The following is a 22280-nucleotide window of genomic DNA, read 5'->3' on the forward strand; positions in this document are numbered from 1 at the left end:
TTGACTTGGCGACTGCATTTCGTGAAGGTTTCATTGCAGTATATACCGGGCTTGGCGTGGCTGCTGCTGCCTGGCGCCGGGTCGATCGATATCTCGGCGGATATATTTGTGGATATATGTACGCACGTTTTGTGTGCACCGAATGCAAGTACCCGCAAAGGGCCTCTTGTATGCTGGCCGAAAAAGTATACGGACTGTAAGCGCCACCTCGATTCTGTGCTACAAAAATAAATTGTTACATAAAACCTGAACATACGCGTTTAATGTCGGCTCAGTGGTATTTTTAAAGCAGACCGAAATGTTATTCGAATAGCTCATTATGTTCAACGGACTCTCGGATTTACTTGATTTTCATTAATTTAGCCACGCGGTAAGGGCCACTGGGTGGGTGCTCATTCTCTGCCGGTGAACTTTGTAGATGCGCGACTCTGGGGTACAGAATCCTTAACTGCCTCTAGACATGTAATTTTGCGTGCGTACACCCCAGTCCTCTCCTCATCGCCATTTTTCCTTCTACAAGCATCGCACATCGTCTTCGTGCTTGTGACATGGCTGCGTAGACGTCTCACACACTGTGCATCCACCTGGTTAAGTAGGTGCTTGCGTTTCGTCAAAGCTTGTGAGCGGCACACTGCAGAAACATAAATATTGCATGACGTCATTAAAGTCGTGCCCTTTTTGGTGGATAAACTGATCAGCTCCATGAAGATAATAATTTAATGCAGCTACTCGGTCGGCAACGTAAGTTAGTGAAAATAACAACGTGGGCGAATTCGGTTTTCTTGGTACGACATATTGCAAGGGCAGGTGTCAACACACAGCTTTAGAGCATGTGTCGTGTCCTTTCGCAGGCGGTGTTTTATGTGCGATGCGAATGAATGAATGAGCGCTAATACAGTTGAAATATTTACACAGTGTGACTGCATCACGTATTTAGTAGCTTAGGGCACGGCAGAAATTTTTCCTAGAAGGGAATAGGAGGTGCCTATATACTTCGATAAATGCGTTACTAATGGTTTCACAGAGTATCGAGTAATCAATTGCACGCCTCCTGAACCTAGCAGCAGTTATGCAAGCCGACACAGGAGAGTATCACACTATCAACATAAATTGAAATGCGGGAAAAAAAAAACGTTCCTATCGAAGCACCGGTTTCTGGTTACCACGAGGGAGCGCTCAGTGATGTGGAAAGTTGGGCGAGTCGGCGATTAATCATCATCATCACACTGGTGGTGAAGCAGCGCACTGACGAGGACAACGCGAAGGCACACAAGAAAACACGAAACTAGAGTGTCGTGTTTTCTTGTGTGTCTTCACGTTGTCCTTGTCAGTACGCTGCTTCACCACCAATGTATGAGGGAGTGCTATGCGAAATTGTACCGCAGCCCTCATTGAAGCATGGTGGGGACCATGATGGAGCTTGAATTTGCCCGCTGTTATAAATTCAGGCGAAGCTGGAGAAACCAATAAACCACCCTAGTCGCTTTCTATTTCTTCGCGTTTCAAGGGACATTTCCCTTTCTTAAATAGTGTGACGTCACGGTCCATGCGCATAGCGAAGGGCGAGACATGTGAAAAGAGGCGACACATTTCCCTCGCTCCGTGGCAACCAGGTTATCTGCTGCGATGGATTTGTCCGAGTACGTGAGCGGCTGCCAGAAGCCGCCCGTCAGCGGTGCGTCTAGAAGCTTTTCGCCTGCGGTGAGCCTGGTCCTTTCCTCATAGCTAGCTGGAAAAACGATCACAAGTGTTGGCAGAACGTGCGATTTCGCGACACTTGTGTATACCGCGTGAACATTCCTGGACCATAAACTACCGTAGCAGTGAAATCGTAGCACTCGCTTAAGCTGGATTCACGCGATTAAAATGCGCGAACGAGCATTGCGTGGCTCAGTGCCTACCTATTACGCACTGCACACAAGGAAATGAGCTGCTGGCGGCGCAGTTCGCTGCAGGTCGGCCACGTCATGCTCCTCCGCGGAATTCGGTCCGTCGTGTGAAACCAGCTGAAGGCGTGTGACCTTGCCATGGAGGGCACGTGCGGACGTTGGATCGAGGTCACTGAGCATTGAGGGTTCAGATGACCGACATCTGTGATAGCCATCAAGAAGCGCGATCCCGATTGAATTTATTTATTTATTTATTTATTTATTTATTTATTCAGAATACCCCTAAAGGTCCTCTCGCAGGAGGGTACTACAGGGAGGGGGGGGGGGGGTGCAGTAACGCATACAGATGTAATAAATGAGTAATAAGTAAAAAGACGAAAAAAAACGGGAACTGATAAACTATAATCACAAAAAATAATAATACAAGGCCAATAAGATTGTCGTAGTACTTATAATAATCAGAAGTGTACATAAAGAGAATACGAATCACAAGCACAGAGAAATGGAGGGTAATTGGTTCATAGAAAGCACTCAGGTCATTAATGTATAACAAATCAGAAAACAACACAACACGTGAACTTAAAAGGAAAAGGCAAAACACCGCAATAAAAATAGGAACAATAATCATAAAGATATGCGTGTTATACAGAAGACAAGAACATTTTTAACATCATTTGTAGTGTAAGAAAATAGGGGGGGGGGGGGGGACATGACACAAGAAAGGTTTACGCACTTTCATTAATGATTAGAAGTTTCTGGAATTCATTTATGTCGGTGACGGTTGCGATGTGTGATGGCAAGTTATTCCACTCGGTTATGGTGCCCGCTATGAACGATCTGGCATAAGTGCGACACGTGAAGCGTTCGATTTGAAAAGAGCGATCACGGCGGGGAAGAATGCTAGGGGTGGCCTAAACAAGTCCTCGCGAAGTGATGCGTGATGGTGGAACTTATGAAGAAGCGATAAGCGAGCGATTTTACGGTGGCATGCATGGTAACACATGTAGTTCAGCACGATTTTTCAATGAAGTGACGCTGGTGTGCCGTAAGTAATAGATACGGATCGAGCAAAATCACGGTGCGAAATAACCGTGTGGCGCCACCCTGTCCGGATCTGGCTAAGCAGCCATCAAAAGTGCCCGTGTGACAGTGGGCAACAATCGATACGTCAGGGCGCTTAAATGCTTGCTCGTTACCGTAGCAAACCACTGTTCGCGTAGTTCGCACTAATGTCAAGTCGAGAGCTGCCGGCGTGTCACGTACTGTTTTCATCACGGGAACGCGAACGTGACCGCATTCGACCCGTCGTTCGCCTCCTGTGTTAGCGCACTAAATTGACACCGTGTAGCATAAAAGCTGCAGTGCACTACTGCCAAGGCAGCAGCCACTTAGTTTGAATGTTTGAGAAGAGCGCAAGTGAACTCTGTCAACGCCTAACGGGTACCATTTGTCGCTGCTCATTGCCAGCGGCCATGTTTGTCGCCGCTTCTCGTCTCGGAAACGAAAAAAGCCAATGCTGCCGACCTTTTTCGTGCGATAAACAACCGCGATATACGACGCTGTCAGCGAATCCAAACGCTCGTGCAACGTGCTTTATTGCCCGCCAAACAGTCCCGCGTGTACCAAAAGATCACGTGACTGGCCCGCCGTGACGTAGGCCGGGAAAGGTCTATTTAATTGTGCGAATAGTACACATTGTCACTTGGTCGTGACGGTGAAGGAGCCGACATTATAGCTACAACTGTAAGTTACTAAACTAACTCTTTATTGGGTGAACCTGTGCCCAGAAAAACGAGTTACATTCAAAGCGCAACGATAGCGGCGAGCACAGTCGGCGATCGTCGAAAATCTTATCTGCGGGTCAAGCGCGTTGACTATTTGTACGACATGATTCGTCGAAGATTCCAGCGTAATCGCTGGTACTCGCGTGCCTTCGGGTATGTACAACACTGCTCGCGTTGCGCGTGCAATCTGATTGCGCAAGGTTCGGCGACAACAGTCCAGAATGTTCGGGTGTGCCTTGCGCCGAGCGGCAACTTTAACATTTGTTAGTAAGTGAAAAGCGGTTCTCGGAGAAACGATGAACAAATGACAGACGATGTGCGCTTGTCAATACCATCGTCCCGCATAAAACTCAGGTATCTCATCTTCCTCACATGTATAGATAACAAGCAGCGCGCCTCGCGTCTCCTTCGTCGCCATAGCTCGGATCGGCTCGAGCAGACGTGGTTCCTCACGATGTTAATAATGAAGGAAATCGAACATGAAAGTAGAAGAGACAGCTTTGCTGCCGATTTTCCCCCAGTTATAATATGGATGGAACTCTATACGGGATGAAGACGTTCCCTCTCTCGAGGCTGTGGATGAAACATTTTTTTTCAGGCAGCGCGGCGCGGACAGTTTCTTCGGCCGTGTCCCGCAATATCTCAGCAACGCCAGCCCCCCTTCACTGTTGGTGCCTTGGCGCTCTGCCATGCTCAATAAAACCAGCTCCGTTCCGCGTCTTTGTTGCGCTGCCGCTTGGAAACAATAGAAGAAGTAAAAAGATAAGAAATGTGAGGGGACCGGGAAAAGGAAAAGAAGACGAAAAAACACAGAAAGCGCGGGCATTTTTCATTGCGTGTGATTCATGTCGTGAGTCCAGTTTGGCGACGACTGAGGGAGAGAGAGAGAGAGATCGTCTGTGGCGCTTCACCGTGCTGCGCAACTGCGCCCAACCAATTCGGCGCAGTGCTATCGAAGGCTGCAGGCTTGCTGCATGTCGAGTCATGCAAGATATTTGAGGCAGCATGACACAGACCGTTCTTACTTTTTTGTGACGTTGCAAGAATTGGCAAACGTAGCATGTATGCGCCATCTTGCATGACTCGACATGCAGCGTTCGATATATATTTTCTCTATAGCCTCGAGCGAGAACGTCTTCTTCCCGTATATATACCCGTATAGAGTTTGATGCATAATAAACTGGGGGAAAGTCGGCGGCCGAGAAGCGTAGCACGGAAGTACGTTGGTCCATCCGAGCGGGAGTGGTCGCGTTTGAGAGAGCTCACTCTGGCCATGCTAGGTATAATCCATCGAAGTGAAACGGCCGGTGCTCGTCTGTGTACAACTTGCTGCAAATTTGACGATTGCTCGACTATGGCGCCCCTGCTTTCGACACGTATGTGGTGTTCAAAAATGACGTGAAGGGACTCGGTCAGCAAGACAGAGGAATGACCAACCCCTTTGACCACGGCGGAACGTGTCTGTCACCATAGGGAGCGCAAGCGTATATGAGATTGAGGCAAGCTCATGAGCCCGAACTATCTACGAATGCGGCGGGCTCGAGGTGCGCAGTGCAGTCCCCGGGCGCCATCAACACGGGGGTCATTTCCGTACCTACAGCACCCAAACACCCTCTGCAAAACAAACGGGACCACTAGGAATAGCGAGTGAGCGTGATGACAGAATTAGGCCGTTCCACTAGTTGAAACATAGGTTAAGCATGTAAGCGTTCTGATGTGCGAATAAGTAAGTTGCGTTTTTGGTTACGTCATTTCTGTGCCCTAGTTCACGTATACACCGTCTGTAGCACGCACAAGGCGTTTCACGTACCCCACTGCAGCTGCGTCCCTGATGTAGCCTACCAGGTATTTTTTTTTTTTTTGCCGCAAAATGACGGGAAGGACGTACCCTCAACAGAAAATTCCGGCAGAACTCATCTCACGATGAGTGCCCACGGTGGTGAGATTAGCATTGAAGCAATGCATGCGACACAGCATGTTTCACCACCGAGACGCCTCATGCATGCACTGCAGCGGGCGCTCTGCTCTCTCGCGATTCCCTATAAATTAAGCTGCGCCATCTGGCGGCGCCGCCGCGAACTCCGGCCGTGGTCTCCGAAATGCATGGCGCGTCAGTGCGTGCGAATGCTCAGAAACGCGTCGCGTATAAAGCGTGCTTAGAAATTTTGAAAGGTTTTCTTTTTTTATTGAAGAAGTCGGGGAAAACGTTTAAATACCCAGATTGCCTCGGAGCAACAGTTGCGTGAAGCATCTCAAGAGTGCTAATCGCATCAAAGTGTTAGTGAAACTACAGGAAAAACGAGAAGCAGCTATATACGCACAGTGCGTGGAGTGTTGTGCGAGCGGGGCACGCAGGACGGCATCGAAGGCAAAGACAAGGCGCCGCTTCAAAACTTTGCACGTCCTTCTTCCGGGACCAAACGAAGACCACCAGACAGTAGCAACACATCACGAAGAATCAGACCGTTTCGGACAGATAATGATAGCGAAAGGGAGTGGCAGACGGTGGCAAGTGAGCTGAGAATGCTTAGATCCTGATGAATACAGTTGAGAAAGCCCTATTAACCAGCAACGAAGTTCAATATAACCGTCTGATAGGCTCTGGTATTGCATCGCGTGACATGCAGCACAAACGGGCCCGCAGGACGAAAGAGAAGACGCGGATCTATATACCGAAAAGCGTTGCGCACCCTTCTTGGGAGACCTCGCGGGGATGTAAACTGAACAAATCTGAACTCGGAGGCCGAGTGCGTCCGCTTTTTATGCACGAATCGTCGTGCATTGTTGAGCTGCTGCTCGTGTGTATGCGTTCGAGATTGTGTACAGTATAAGCGACGCGCGCACAATCGCGGATCCACCCCGAACGCGCATCCTTTGCTTGTAACGTTGAAAATATTGCGGATGCTCTATAGACGCATCTTGTGCCGAGCTGACAATTTGATAACAGTGATAATCCGGTGAAAACCAACTCCGGCAAAAGGTAAGAACAACGCCGCGTGACACTCGTTCGTTTGCAGCTCATTGCACGCAACTGGTGAAGCTGGACGCGATAGGTCGCGGCCGTGTGAGTTTTCGACGTGTAGACGCGCACGGAGCAGCGCGCGGAAGCCGGGTCACCGCTGCCGCTTTGCGACGGGTGCGTGGGGAACGACCGGTGCTCAAATTGCCACCACCGTTCGTGGCCGGCGGCGCCCCGATGATGGCGGCGTTTCGTGACCGTCGTCGTCTTGCACGGGCGACGTCGGGAACACCGTTCGGCGCGTTGCAAAGGGCTTCGCGTGACAACGTGATCCGACGGAAGTTATGAGGCGTAAGTTTCAGGGGACTCGTGCAGCAGCGCCGCTTATTTGCAAAGTTCAGTGAGCTTTGCCACACACTTCCCGTATAGATAAAATGATACCACATGGAAACTGTTAAGTTTGGGAGACACTGCTGCAGTATTTTAGTTCAATAATAAAGCTGGGCTCGAAACGCCGAAACTGGCGTCATTGACATTATCGTGACGTCATTGCACAGGGCGAAGTAATAAGAATATATAATGAATGAATGAATGAATGAATGAATGAATATAAGCAAGAGGGCAGCGCGTTTCTTCTGGCTTTGCGTGCGCGTGGCAGCGACCGCAGGAACGGAGGGATCCAATTAATCGTGACGTCATGACGCATCCATCTTTGAGGCATACTGAACCAAAAGGGGTTCGTCGAAACAAGTATTGCAGTAATTTAGGGCGCTCAGGTGCTTGCTAATACTTTTCCCTAAGGTTTAAAGGGTCTCGACCTTCATTTAACACACACTAGAGGTAACAAGTGGAGAAGGCCACGTCAGTACTCCTTTAAAATTATCAAACGCATTAATTTATTGCATTTTTGTTGCCATTTATAAAAGAAAGGTGAAAAGGGTTGACAATGAAAACCACTATGCGGGGCTTTAAACCAGTAATCGCCACACGATACAAAATTCTACCTGGAAACGGGAAATCTTAGTTATATTTTCAAATATTTATGATGGAAAAAAAATACAACCCGTCAACGTCGCCTGCTGGATATTTTCCTAGCTACTCCGAAGTATGTCCTAGTATTACAAAACAAAGGAATAATTTACTGTAGAAGCTAGGTAAATGAAAAATTAGCTGCGAAGAAACCGTGAACTCGTGAAAATAGAAAACATATACTAATAGAAGAATTGACGCAGGAAATTATGAAGGAAGTCCACAAATACAATGACATAACGCACTTGGCTTAGGATTGATTAGGTCAATTCTCCTTTTTAGTGAGAAACCAGAAGACTGGTCCCGACGTGGATAGTCGCACGTTGCAAGCGGAAAACTATGCAGACACCTATGACCAGCCAGGTTGCCGCACAACGCTACGGTGTTCGCACTTAGGTCTACACGCACAGGCCACGTCGCTCTCGAGAACCGCAGCTTGTCGTTCAACAGCAAACAAATGGGAACGTAAGGCTACACCGGGAGCAGGTTACCCAAGGCACAATTGAGGCTTTCCCTGTATAGTACACACAGACACATACCACAGACGCATAAACATACTCGGCCTACTATTGTGCTTGTTGATATTTTTTTCTCGTTTTCCTATTTTGTTGTTGCTCCAGTAACAAAATTTTGGATTTAGAGATAGCCGGCTTTAACGTAGCCTACCTTCCCATGCAATTACATCAGAAAAAAACAGACAACGGGAATGTAAACAATACAATATGGAGTGCGTTTTATGTGCACCCGCACTAAGTAACAGAAGTTCATGCTCACCTGAGTGCGAACAATGCGCTATAACACGTGAACACACGGTTGTCATTGTTCAAGTGGTCTAGAAAGCAAGCGCTGAACATAAGCAGCAAAGTTCGCAAGCATCTGAAGCCACCAGGAAATCCCGTGTGGCTGTCAAAGCCCATGTCTGTTTAGCGTGGCATGACCATGGATCAAGTATTTTTGTTTCTGCAAAATTGCGTCTACCAGAGTAACTAACTTTTCGCGCAAGTTATTTCGCAGTTGATCACATGATTCATACGTATATTGTGGACAGTTAGTGAGAAAGTGCTCCATAGAAGCGAGAGCAGTTTGAGGTTGATGGTACGTGACGAAGTAATGAACCGAAGCGTTGAACTATGTGCTGCATAGCTCTGAAGTCAGTTTTCCCCTAAACCGGATTAAGAACGTTCCTACATTTCCCTAGATTTTTTAGGATGCAGTTGCTGACTTTGTCAATACTGCTTTTGTTAAGATAAACATTTTGTTAGGCAGATAGACTGCAAATGTATAATTTGAACTTATTTCCAAGCTTGTTTTTATAAATTTAAATAAGTCGGTCCCCGCACTCAAGCTGCAATGATGTTGCAGTGCAAGTTGTGCTAACCCGTTCTTCGGGCTAAGAACACAGCCTCCTGCTTGAAACTATATATATATTCACAGAAGACTCCAGCAGGTTTATACTTCGCACAGCAGCATGCAAAATGCCAAGATTGGCACGGAACCTCGAATTGCTATGAGGTTGGCACCGGACGACTCTTATAGAATGTGGCAATGTCAAAACATTGTGCCACCTCACGGCAACCAGTATAAAGTATACGCGATAAGTTTTTTTCTTGCATTCTGTGACGTAAGGGATCAGCACAACCACGCTTACGTGCTTACAAGTAGTTTGCAGTGAAGCACGCGCGATACGCGTCCAGTTTCTTTATTTTCTCCACGTCCCAACTCACCGAAACCCGCGATCAACGGGACTCTAAAATGCGACTCCGTACAAAGTTGTTCTGTCTATGAACGGTTCCAGGTAAATTTGCGTGCATAATCGGCTGGGCAGCGCCCCGATCGCGCCTTGCCGATCTCAACGCTACATGTGTGGGTCCGATTGTACCGAGATTTGCGTGTGCTGCTGTGTTTGGTATTTCAGTGTTAATTTTTTTTGCCGGTTACTGATATATATTTCATTCAAATGGTGCATAAATCGACATTATAGCTGCGTTCCCTGGAATAGCCAAAGGCGTACACACCTTGTCGTTTACTTGGCGAGACGCGTTCACTAGCTGCGCCGCAGAGCGACCACGAGTCATACTTGGCACAGCCAAGTCGGAGGGAGAAAGCTTTATTTTCATCGGAGGTGCGGTGAAAAGGCCATCTGTCCAGAGCCCCGCTTGCGACATTCTTCAGTGCAGCACTGGTAAAAACGCCGCAAGGTACGCCGTCGGTCATCGGCGCTGGTGGCTCGGAAGCTAATTTGGGCTGACTGAAATCGAAACACGCCGTCACGTCAGCAGTTTCACCTATGGGTCATCACGACGTCGTAGCAGCGGTTTTTCGCATCTCTGAGTTATTCTTCTCTCCACAAATTTTTGGTAGATTTGGAAATACTTCATTCAACACCGACTGAAATCTTTGGATCTAGAGAAACTTCACAAGAGTTGTCAGCACTGTGCCGAACGGGCGAGAACAAGGAAGAGAACATGGAGGAAGGGAAAACTGAGGAGAGAACCTGACGTCACTCTTTGTGAAGCTCAGTGACGCCGAAAGTTGGCGTCACTCCGCCATCTTGTCGGGTCAGTTTCTCTCGTTTACATTTCTCGCCTTAGGCGCGCAACCGCGCAACCGCGTTGGTGATCCGAGCAACGGATCCATTGGGGATGTACATGCCTTCGCGGTGTACCGTTGCCCAAGTCGTTTAGTCCCAGTATTGCGCTCTAGCGCTCTTGCGGAGTTCATAACGAACTTCGCAAGTTAGACCCCGAGGCCGTTCCCCCGCTACATTTGCCGGTTTCTCTGAAAATAAATCTGTACATTCTCGCTGCCGCACTGCAAGACTGCACAGGCGATGACTGGCAGCACACTTTGCGCACATCACGAACTATGGCTAGCTGATCTGCAGGTAATGAGGACAAATGCGTACGCTGGTCGTGGCTTTGCAGGAATCGTTGTTGCCTTGCCGAGCAAGTTTCGGGCGTTCGCGCACCGCGGAGACGTGACGAGCCACAGCGCGCAGAGGCCAGCAGGGGAGAACGTCGTTACGCGTTTGAATACACCGACCGGGGCCTGAAGTGTGCTGTGCTCAAGGTAAGCGACGCTTCACGGAAGCAAAGTTGCGCGGTATCCTCCGCGCGGTGTACGAGCGCATAGCGCGTCCGGCCGTAGCGCGTCGACTGGGCCCACCTGCGACCGCCGGCGGTTCGATGTGCGCGCGTTCTCCTGCCGAGTCTCGTTCAATCTTGCACCGCATTCGCCAGCCTTCACGATTCCCTGCGCCCCTCGAGAACACGGATATCTGCGGTAAGGAGGGTTCCTCCCTTGATTGCTCACAGCAGTCGCTTCTTTCCCATCGTTTCACGTGGCTCTATATTGCGTGCCACAAATGCGTCGTCTGCTGTCGAAAGCAGGAACACTGCACAGCTGTCACTGACCTATACAACAATACATAGAGTTCAAGCGTCTCCGTAAAAAAGCCTAAAACAAACGAAGAGATAAACAAATTGCAATGTCCAAATGTTTCAACCAATTGCCACATAAATGTCACACAAGGTAAAATTGGAATACGGAACGGGTTCAACCGCTAAAGTGCTCGTATCTTGCATTTCGGTAATTTTTTCCGAGTTGCTCACAAAATACCCTCCGGTAGATTGTTAAACATGTCAGGAAGGTACACTCAACGTCGTGCCTCAGTGTATCTCGTTGAGAAACGAGGCACAGTGAAACGCAAACTCAAACTGAGCATGCGCGTAGGTTTACGCTCAACTTTGAAAGCCGAGTCACAAAAATGACGCAACACCAATGTTTGAACCAACGAGTGGAAAGAAGGAATACCTACGGCGTTAAATATATTTCGATGTCAAAGTATAGGTGAATCGTACTCTACATTTTGGAGCATCTTTTTTTTTAATAGAGCGTCAACCAGTCTCTCCCAACGTGCAGAACACAAGGCGAAAATTGTGATGCCGTACCTTCATATTTCACGCGCAAGAGCGTCTACAATTGTTTCTTTTTTCTTTTTTGACCTAAAAGGGTGCTATGCTTTTACAGTAACAAAGTAACCAGACAATTCACTCCGCAGTTAATTTACTACATACATACGCTAAATGTGTTTCCCACGACATGTTTGGGTAAAAATGTACGCCCGTGTACTTTATGTGTCACTGCACATACTCCGCTGAAGTACAAATACATGGCGAGCAAACCTTACTGTGCAAATGAATGTGTTCATCTACCGACGTCATTTATCGTTCTTCTATCGGCGTATTGGAAAATAGTGCACTTTGGAACAGTGGACGAAAGGCCATTCATGAACATATTACAAAGTAGCGGATATAAAATCGACGCTTGAGTTTATGGACGCTTTGATAAGCAAAATAGAGCTAAGTGATTGTCTGATACTATCGTTTGCGATCTATACGACAGATAATGTTTAAGGGTGTCACAAAATGGTCCCGGGAAGCCCAATAAATTTAATTTGTTCAACCGAATGTCGCGATTAACTGTCCCAAAGCCTTTGCTGTTATCCAGGAATAACGCAATGCTAATCAAGTTTCGGTAGAACGCGGGAAAAAATGTTATCAGAAAAAGATTCTAGAAGTAATATTGTACCTTTACCAGCGACAAGACAAAACTGATGGGAGGACAGAATCGAGAACTTGTCAATGAAGGAAAGCAGTACTCCGAAGAGAAATTTTTCTAACCAGTTGGGGCAGTATAGGAGTATAAAGAAAATGGATATAGGCCTATAGTTTTCAAATACATCCTTCTTTCTCTCCTTCAACAACAACAACAGCAACAACAACAACAATAATAATAATAATAACAATCGTGCCTATTACAATCATTACAAGTATTACAAAACCAGGCTGTTAGAATAAATACATTTAGTCCTAACCATTTCAATTCCAAACAGTTATTACATAACTATAATATTCTTACTGTGGACGAACTTGTTAACTTTAGTCTTGGTACGTTTTTATACCGATAACTAGATAACGCTCACCGCAAGTCTGATACCTCAATCTTGTCTAATGAATACTAATCTTATGCGATTTGCACTAAACAATAGTTTTATTCTTCCCAAGGTACGCACAAATTATGGTAAGCGAGTATCCATCTTTCGTTCGTTTCCTTCTGGAACACACTACCTCCTACTATTAAGTCATGTGAATCATTTCAATTTAAACGAGAACTAAAAGACCACATTTTATCATCTGCAACCACTTAGTTAAGTATTTTCCTTTTCTCCCTTCCAAATGTACATTTGGTTACGCTACACAAATAAAAGTTTGTTAGATCGTGTCTCATTATCCATTTACTTTTTGTAATGGCGTTATAGTTCTGTAATTAATCGAATGTAATAATAATTATTATACTTTTTTACTAGCATGTCTGCAGCTGATTTGTATTAGGACTGCCAAACCTAAACCAATACTACGTTTGCGATTTTTTTAATATTTTACATTATTTGTTGCAACTGTTTATATTTTTACTGATGCGCTGTACAGGAGGTTCCATTACAGTCTGTGACCTCTGGACCACCTCCTGTATAATATTCCCTCGCACTGTATCTTGTCTATTAATAACAAAATCTAATTCATTCATTCAATAATAATAATAATAATAATAATAATAATAATAATAATAATAATAATAATAATAATAATAATAGTGATTAACTATGTCGGCAGTTTTTTCCCTCAGCCCTGACTGAGCCCATCGGTTGAGTGTGTGGCGCTGCCGTTTCTCACCGGCGGCGCACCCGTGCACACGACGCATGCGCACAGGTCGATATTGCGCGGTTCCCCGGAATCCCCGCTTGAACCCCAGCGGCTCAGCCGCGACACGCAGGCAGGCGCAGGGGCTTCGCCGATGACGTCATACCGCGGACGGCCGGCGAGGCACCGGCGGCTTCCTTCTCGGGAAGACCGCGGCATGCGTCGGGCGCCGCCAGTGCTCGCGTTGCGCATTCGTGGATCCGCATTGGTTTAGGACGCCCGAGAAGTTGCTTCTTGCCTGAATTCTGGTCGTCTGTTTTACCACGTGACACGACAGCTACTTCCGTGGTGATCGACAATTATTCTACCGATGATCCATTTCATAAATCAAATGCATTTAATCAGTATTTCCAGTCCGTTTTCACTCGTGGCAACGTCATCCAACTAGACACCATTACTCGCAATTACATTAACGTTACCGAAGAAAGTGTTTCGAACTTAATATTGAAACTCGATATTAAAAAGTCTGCTGGGCCTGACGCCATTCCGAACTTGTTTGTGGTACGATATTCATCATGGAACTGTCGTTACCTTACTCCCATATTTCGCGAGTCCCTGGCGTCCTGTACAGTAGTACCCTCATACTAGAAATGTCTCGAATTATTTTCCGGCGAGACCGGCGACAAACGCGTTATATCTAATTATAGACGGATTACTTTAACTCCTCACTCGTGTAAAATGTTAGAGCACATTATTTACAAAGACATTATGGAATACCTTGATTCATATAAATTACTAACTATTGTCCAGCACAGCTTAAGACGCGTTACTAAATAATGTCCAGCACAGCTTCAGACGCGAATTCAGCACATTAGCACAATTAAGTGAATTTACGCATGACATTTCTATTAACCTCGACGTGGGTAACCAAACTGACGCAATCTTCACTTAATTTTCAAAGACATTCGATACAGTGATTAATTCAAAATTGACGTATAAACTTCACGCCATCCTTAACAACCCCCGCCTTCTCAGCTGGATTTACAGTTACCCATAGATCCCAATTTGTGTACTTTAACAGAGCTAATTCCAGTGTGGCAGAAGTGTCCCCAGGAGTGACACGAGGTTCCGTGTTGGGTCCGTTGCTTTTCTTGATCTTTATAAATGATTTGTCTCGTCACATAACCTCAATTTTACGTTTGTATGCTGATGACTGCGTACTATATCATAAAATTGCCTGCTTTTATGACCATTTACAACTTTAAAAATCGCTTTCTAATTTTAGCTCTTGCTGCGTTGCCTGGCGAATGACAATTAACATCCATAAAACCGTCGTTATGACTTTCACTAATAAAACGACGCCTTCTGTTTTTACTTACAAAATTAATAATACCACCATTCGGAGCGTTAATGAATATAAATACCTTGGTCTTGTTCTCACACGTCTTGGTCCCAACACATAGATTCAATAACCTCAAAGGCACTGAAAAGGTTAGGCTGTCTGTGCCGCACAGCCCCAAGGGGTACTAAACTACTGATGTGTAAATCACTAGTCCACCCGCTACTAGAATACGCTTCTCCAGTCTGGAATCCGCACAAACAACGCGACACTAACCGAATCGAGGCCACCCAAAGGATAAAGCGATTCGCTTCATGTGCCACCGGTTCGAATAGGTATCTCTCACCTTCCACAGCGCTTTCATCTCCGGGCTCGCAAGCGCTCTCAGATCGCCGACGCGCGGAATCACTAAAATTTGGGCATTGCATTATTAACTCCTCTTCTTCAACGTGCTTTAACGTGCACTTAAATCGAAGTACACTGGCGTCAAACTAAGCACATGGGCCGTTGCGGTCAGGATCGAACCCGCGATCTCCAGATCAGACCCACGAAGCCTGGGCTACTACTAAGCCTGAAGTGATTTAGGATTTCTCTTTAGTGTCCCCTTAAATATCCTTCAAGTCTTTTATTTCAATTTCTACGTGCATACCAACTGGGGATCGTGAGAAAAAAGCAGCGACAGATAAAAATGCCTAGTGATGACGTGAGCGAAACTAGAGGCCTTTCACCGGAACTCAGTACGAGGTCCAGTCATAAAACATTTGTTCGCTTGTAAGAAAAAAAAGCGTTTTATTAAGGTAAACTCTACTTATACGAACGACCTCATTAGTATTCAAAAGGCGGCCTCCATTAACGTGATATTGGAGTTCCGCACTTTTTCTCTTAATCAAGGGCAGACAGATAGTGTGAATTGTTAATTGCGCCCTTTTGCGGCTGCCTACATTTTCGTGAGCATGCGCTGACAGAATACATTAGTGATTCATCGAAGCCTTTTACGATAGAACCAATCACGTTATTGAATCAACGTTAATTTTCTTCCCTGTAGTTCTTTTTTACTCCATTCCTTAATAATCGATTCTTGAATCATTTTTTTCGCTTGCTAAGTGGATAGTTTAAAGAAAAGGAAAAAAAAACGTTACGTGTTTCCGGCGTTAGGTGAATACACGAATCTTATCGGAATTAAGAAAGTGAGACAGAAATGGTTAAAAAAGAACAAACGCACTTTAGAATGTCAAAGGCTCATTGAGTATGACGACGATCTGTTTCTCCCAGACATATGACGCATGTAGGTGGTCGTCAGACAAACGTCCTTGAAATCCGTAGTCTCGTGCCCAATCTATACTTCGAAAGAGCAAATAGAACGATCGTCCTTGCAAACGTTGCGTCAGCGCAGAGCGCTAGACACGAACGAAACACGAAGAGGATATTCAGGTTGTTTTATGCAAACTAAATGTCCACACGAAGTTTATTGAAGAGGGATAAATGAGATACGAAAGGCAAGGAGGTTAACCGAAGTTAGATATCCAGTTTGCTACCCTGCACTGGGGAAAGGATAACGGGAGACAGAAAGATTAAGAAAAGTGCCCACACTACAGAAAGAGAGGGAGATTAAAACACACACACACACACACACACACACACACACACACACACACACACACACACACACACACACACACACACACACACACACACACACACACACACACGCACACACACGCAAACACACACGCACACACACACACACACACACACACACACACACGCGCACGCACGCACACCTTCGTCACATTTTGGTGTAAAGACCGCATCAGTAGGCGCTCCAAGATCGTCTGCTGAGAAAGAGACCGGTCGTCGAGGCATGCCAACTACACGAGCTACTGTTTCTGGGAGCTGTAGCAGGGAGAATGACAGAGGGTATGTTCCATTGTTTCCTCGCTACCGCAGCTATCGCAGGCAACACTGCCAGCCATTCTGATGCGGCTAGCAAGTGCGTTTGTAGAAGATACACCAAACCACAGTCGACAGGGAACAGTTGTCTCGATTAGGCATAGTCCACATGGAATGCGCAGTCGGAGGGATGGGTCAAGGCGGTGCAGTCGAGTATGCCGACACCTGGCGTGTGGCACATAGGTCGTGTGCCATCACGCGCGGGTATGCGAAGATTTGTTGCTCCATCGGTTCTTGATAGCGGGATGGGTTCCTTCATTGCATTTTCGTGAGTCCTCCTTGCAGCTTCATCGGAATGTTTGTTGCCCATGATGCCGCAGTGGTCTGGGAGCCACTGAAAAGTGAATTTTATAGAAGGAAGTGAAATGAGCTCTGTAGGAGGCCGCAAGACGGAGGAAGGTTCACGAAAGAAAAAATTGTTCCTTTGTCTCGGTGCGAGCGTATCCGACTGTTTATTGCTTCCTTTCTACAGCGGAGCTGTATGTGGCTATAAGGCACCCGAGAATTTTCGTGTGAGCACACAAGAACTATCATCATCAATGGCTCATACTCTCGTAAGCTAGCATACCCCCGTAAGGCAGAAGCTACAATCACTCAGCAAAGTCAAGCGAACAATGCTTACATTTGTGGGGTCTTCGGGTCTCACAGGAGTACCGACCACCGCGGTTTAGAGCTTAGCGAGCCACAGGGTCGCGTCAGCCGTCAGCCTCTAGCGCGCTGCTGCGCGCGAGCTCAGGCCACAAGGGGCTACAGAGCGACCAACGCAAGAACACAGTATTGCCCTTAGTTGACGGGAACCGTTTATGGACTCCGGCGGCACCCGACACTGCACAAACGCCCGGTGCCGGGGCGGCGGGGAACCAGAGGGGTCCCGCACCAGAGGGGTCCCGCTTCCGTTTTGGCGGCGGACCGCATGCAAACCGCAACGATTTTGGCCTAGCCAACGAATGTTGTCCGGCAACAGAGTGTCTTCAGCCAAATCCAATCTAGTTTTCGGCTCAGCAAAGGCCAGTCAAGCCAGTCGTTTCATGTCCGCTGTTCCGCCTACACGTGCGTGCAGCAGATATATTTTTTAAACACCGTGTCCTCTTGGAGTCACGAGGAGGTTTTTTATTTTGTACACCTCGTTGAGCAGTTCCCGGCTGTGTGGGACTCGAGCCGGAATGATAATAATGATAACACTCTGGCCGAGAGTGTAGGTCGTTGGTCTGCTCTGCCGTCTGCTATGGCGGTCCGCCGTGTGGATGTGCTCTGCGCCGGACCGGAGCGCGGCGGGCCGTGACGTCGCATCACGTGACGGATCGGCCCGCAGACTTGGTCCGTCGTGTGGATCGGCCTTAACGGGCAACTCGTTCGTGGCTGGGAAGGGCTCGCAGCGTTAAAGAAAGGAAACGCGGGCAAGACAGATGACGCGATTATTGTTGTGGGACAAGATAAGCCCCAAAGTTTCATACGATGGCCCGTTATCTCAAAACCTAGCCTCGCAAAAAGCCAGTGTTTCTTTGTGTGTGCTCGGTCTTTCAAGGATAATTACCTACGTACTTATTAAATACTCTTTATTCTAGTTCATTGCACATCACAATGTCATATGTAACTAAACGGCAAATGATCATACGATAAAGCAATTTTAATTAGTTATAGCTGTTGGAGTACCTGAGAGGCAAATTTACCACTTGTTAACAAAAAAGTACGGAGTTCAAAAATTACAAAATTCTTTTTTTTTTTCAGGTTTAAGCACGTAGATAAGGTTAAAATTGTCTCGATAACAAGGGGCACCAATAACAAAAATTTTAATTATTAAAATAACATTTTCTGTTTGAAGGGTTTCGAAAAGAGGAGCGGGAGGTGTGCAGGTACTACGGGGAGAGGGACTTACAAACTGATGCAGACGCAAACCTCTGCCCCCCCGTAATTCACCGAGCGCTGTACGAACCTCGTTGCGCGCCGCTACTTATCGATGCTCAGTGATGGAGCATTTTTTTTTTTCTTTGCATTCCGCCTCACATCGGGAGTGTGGCCGCCGTGGACGTAAAGCGAACCGGTGACGTCGAGGTCAGCGGCAGAGGGCCATCACGCAGCCGGTAGAACAAAAGAAAGAGGCGTAGTACTAAACAGTGCTGCCGAAGCCCGCAAGGCGGAGGGAAAGAAAACTCTGTCGTCAACCCGATAGAAGCTACAAAGGATGCCATATATTCGCGTGCTCTTCGAGTAGTTGATTGATTCGCCTTCGCTGTGCGATCTCCGAGCCCCCTGGTTAGTTCGGATGGTACAAAGCGACCGCGCGACGTGTTTCTTTTTCTCTCCAAAATATGTGGGAGACAGTTGTCGCTTCAAGACACCGTATTAAGGACATTTCTTTTACTCATTTACTGACTGTGGCATTCCTTAACGTTTACGGTTGTTAATATTTTGTCATTGTAAAAAAGATCACGCACTCATCGCTTCTTTATTTATTTATTTATTTATTTATTTACATATTTACTTACATATATGTTTATCTACTCGTTTATTCCTAATTGCAATTTATACATATGTAATAATTTTGGTGTGTAATACATAACTTTTGCTTACCAGAAGAAACAAGCAACATGAAAAAAAGAAAAGTTACGCATGTATTTTTATACATGTACCAACGTTTTCGCAACGGCACGACAGTATATGTGCGGGTAACAGAACAGACAACAATGCAAGAAAGGCGCACCTACAAAAAAGAAAGAAAAACCCGCAATGCGCAAGCACATTGCTGATGTAAATCAAAGAGCGGTCAACAGTGACTTGGGCAGATACAACACTATGCAGATCAGACGGACATGTTGTAATCTGTAGAGCGAAGCCTTCGTGAAGCGGGTATTTAAATGCTATAAAGCTAAGTTCGAAGCGCATACAGTTGTCTAAGTTGTGTTCATGCGTCAATACTTTAACGCACGTGTTTACTCGATGAGCTGCGCTGTTCGCAAGCTGTTCCGAAGTGCGAGCACCGTCTCTGGCGGACGTCAACGCAGCGACGTCGCGAGGACGAGGGCGACGCATGACGTTTGTCGAGGGGAGAGTGTTCACGAGGAGCGCCTGCATATTTGAATGCTCCTAACGATAGTATACCGTCGCAATGGCATGCATGCCCATTCTGTGGGACTGGCCATTAATGGGCAGATGCCCCGTGGCTGGTGGTCGGGGGACCCAAGACTTGGACAGTCCGAAAATAATAAAGTTAAGAAAGGCCAACAATCGCCGTCGAATAGCGTGTGTTATGCCATTAAGATGTGCGTGTTATTTATAAATAACATCTCACTATATGTACAGATGTCATGCCGTGAGTGAATGTTCTAATACGCAGAGAACAGCTGCGCTCACTGATTCGGTCGGTTAAGGCTTCGTGCTCTATAGAGGCAGCGTCCCGCGAGATATGGACACAGCCAGCAGCCACGTGAAAGGCCTAGGGGATTCAAATTAAAATTAACTGCAGACGCTAGAAATGACATAAATTTGTGCACATACAATCCAGAGGTTTAAGCATCGCGGGCGGGACCTCCTATGCTATAGGTAAAATAAGTAAAATCCAATGCGGAGATAGAATGAGAGAAAACCAAGGACAGGGAGGTTTTTACCAGAGGATATCTCTGGCTGGCTATCCTGTGCCGGGAAAGGGGCAGAAGGTAGCGAAGGATGAGAGAAAAAGAAGAAAAAAAATGCTGAACTGTCTCTGTGGGCGCTGTCACGCAGTCTGCGAAGCCGTTACATATAGTCCTACACAGTGTCAACGTCCCACTAATACATTCAACGTCACACAATGCACAGTCAAAACTTGTCCCGCTGTACGGTATCTCTCAAATAACGCAGTAGTGCCTTCATAGTGGATCGCGCTGATGTTCGTGTATAGGCCAGTTTCCAATAATTTTGCTTTCCGTGAATGGGCGCCTGTCAAGTAGGCCTATTGTGGCTGAAAGTTAAGGCAGCTCTTTGCGGGTTGAAACGAGGGCATTCACAAAGAAGGTGCGCGATCGTTTCGCTGCAGAAGTCATGAGGTCGGCCATTGGCCATTCCCACGACAAGTGAGTAGGTATTTGAAAATGTTACTCCAAGCCATAGGTGGCCTATAGGGTGCAGTCACGTGGTGGGAGGCCCGACGGGATACGGAGCTGTGAATCAGGGTCCAGGGTAGGAAGGCGTGCGCTTGTCACGTCGCTTCAAATCACATCACATCACTTTATTTTCCTTAAAGGCCTATTTTGGGGTGTTACATAAGGGGTGAGGCTTACAATATGCAAGCGTTTACAGCGGTCGGAAATGTTGATGGGCAGGTTATGGCAGCGACATGGGGGGGAAGGCCGTTCCAGCAGTCAGTTGCTGCTCGTGAAAAAATGAGTGCATGAAGTTGGTGGTACGAGCTCGTGGACGCAAAACTTGAAGAGGGTGGCCGACGCAATGGGATCCGCGTGGTGGGGGTGCGGATGTATGGTTCTTGTCTTAGTGATGAACAAAAGAACTTGTGATACAAGACAAGACTGGCAATGCGGTGGTGAGTAGAAAGATTACGCAAACCTCATTGCAATTTCAGAGTTGATATGCTAACGGCGTATGAGTATGAAGAGTGAATGAACGTGGTAGCCCGGTGTTGCGCAGATTCGGTTACATTTGTTAAATACGCTTGATGAGGGTTCCAGATGGCCGATGACTATTCCAGTTTAGTTCTGATGAGTGAAATGTAAGCTAGCTTGTAGTCTGACGTGTTGTGGAGCTTCCCACGGGTGAGGTTTTAAGAAACCTAGTGTTTTATTAGCCGATGATATCAGGTTATTCACGTGTAGACGCCAGGATAAACCTTCAGATACGGTGACACCTAAGTATTTGTAACACTGGACGAGGTCAGTATATTCGAAAACAAAGGGATTGCGATTGCGGTGAAAAGACATGTACTTACATTTATTAGTGTTGAGTGTCATCATCCACTGCGAACACCAGGCTTAGCGTCAGAACAGTTTATTAAGATAAGACCAGGCAGTGTTCTAAGATGGACGGGATTATACGCGGTTAAAAACAGAAAATGCTTTAATTTTCTCTAGAACATTTCTAAGGTAGTTGCAATTTCATATGTGTCTAAACTATCGCAAAATCAAATTGAGGAAAAAGGCAACGTGTATTCACCATGACCAGTACGGATAATAGGCAATAGCAAGTTATGGTGGGTGGCGGGGCGAATAGAATTAGCATTAAAGAGCAAATGCTGCGAGAAAATGTCTCAATTAAAAACACGATTACAAAAAATGTAGAGGACCTCATATATATACTGTATACTTCTACAAAAATTAAGGCAAGACAAAGGTATGATATTAACGGATAAGCAAAGAAAGTTTCGCTTTGAAGCGAAATCGCGAGTTTGCAAGAGCAGTGAAACAGCAAGTCTCAATCGCGTTCGCTTAAACTCGCGGTGAACGTGCCAGTTCGCATCCCCGTCCGAGGCCAAAGCGATCGAAGCCCCCCCCCCCCCCGCCGACTTCTTCATTTTTCATGACGCACTTGGGCTTCCATCTTTGCTGTATGTATATTTTTTTTACCCCGCAGCGCGGCCGACCGGCGCGGTGGCGTCCCGAAGCGTGTATGCCCTATACGTTTAATGCCACCTGCCGTCTGTAC

General features: G+C 46.6%; 1 long non-coding RNA gene across 2 annotated transcripts in view; it reads left to right on the forward strand.

Moving 5' to 3' along the window:
• Positions 1-1615: 1615 nt before the first annotated feature.
• LOC129388130 (uncharacterized) overlaps positions 1616-22280 on the forward strand; it is a 159017-nt gene continuing 138352 nt past the window's right edge. Inside the window, exon 1 of one of the 2 annotated variants that reach the window (XR_011890696.1) lies at positions 1616-1701. This is a non-coding gene — a long non-coding RNA (uncharacterized lncRNA). Of the gene's footprint in view, positions 1702-10592; positions 10731-22280 lie in introns of those variants that run through there. The other variant, XR_011890697.1, reaches the window with a different exon arrangement.

Source organism: Dermacentor andersoni, chromosome 10 (genome assembly GCF_023375885.2).
Source record: "Dermacentor andersoni chromosome 10, qqDerAnde1_hic_scaffold, whole genome shotgun sequence".
Lineage (NCBI taxonomy): Eukaryota > Metazoa > Arthropoda > Arachnida > Ixodida > Ixodidae > Dermacentor > Dermacentor andersoni.